An 853-nucleotide genomic window follows, 5' to 3' on the forward strand; every position below is an offset into this window, starting at 1 on the left:
AATTGCAGAAGATAGATAATAAAGTATACAGAGCAATATTGAAAGCGCCAAATTACACAGCAAGTTGTGCGTTAAGATCTGAAATAGGGGCCTCTTCCTGCCAATCTAGAGATATCAAGAATAAACTTTTCTACCTGAAACATACACTAAAGAATGGTGGAAATAGGCTCCTATATGAGATAACAATGGATCAGTATGAAAACAAAAAAAAACACCCTGGATAATGCAAGTAAAAGAGTACATGAAAGAACTAAACATAACTTAATAAAATTGAAGCAGTTAAAGACAAACAGTTAAGAGAAATAATAAACAATTGGGACAGAAAAATATGGCAGAAAGAAATGAATGAAAAGTCAACATTAAGAATCTACAGAAAATATAAAGAAAACATAAGAGAAGAAATCTGGTATGATAACACTGAAAAAACAATGTTGATCAGTAGGGCCAGACTAGGTATACTAGGATTAAATGATAGAAATAGGATAAAAGGAAAAGATACAAAATGTTTATACTGTGAGGAATAAAATGAAGATTTAGAACATTTCTTACTTTACTGTCCAGCATACAATGAAATTAGAAATAGATATAGCTTTATGCAGCAACCCATATCAAGAAAATAAAGAGGAATTAGTAGCAAATATAATCTTATTGGTAGTACTAATGAGGGAGGAAGTGGAGAATAGGAAAGATTTTATAAAAGAAATGTGGTATTTCAGAGAGAAGAAGCTCAAGCAAACACAAACAAAAGAGGAATAAAAGAAGCAAGGGAGCCGTTTCAAAGGCATATCCCACCCACTACTACTACTACTACTACTACTTTACTTACTGCAATGCATTTAGTGACATAGAAATA

This window comes from Macrobrachium nipponense, chromosome 45 (assembly GCF_015104395.2).
Source record: "Macrobrachium nipponense isolate FS-2020 chromosome 45, ASM1510439v2, whole genome shotgun sequence".
Taxonomy (NCBI): domain Eukaryota; kingdom Metazoa; phylum Arthropoda; class Malacostraca; order Decapoda; family Palaemonidae; genus Macrobrachium; species Macrobrachium nipponense.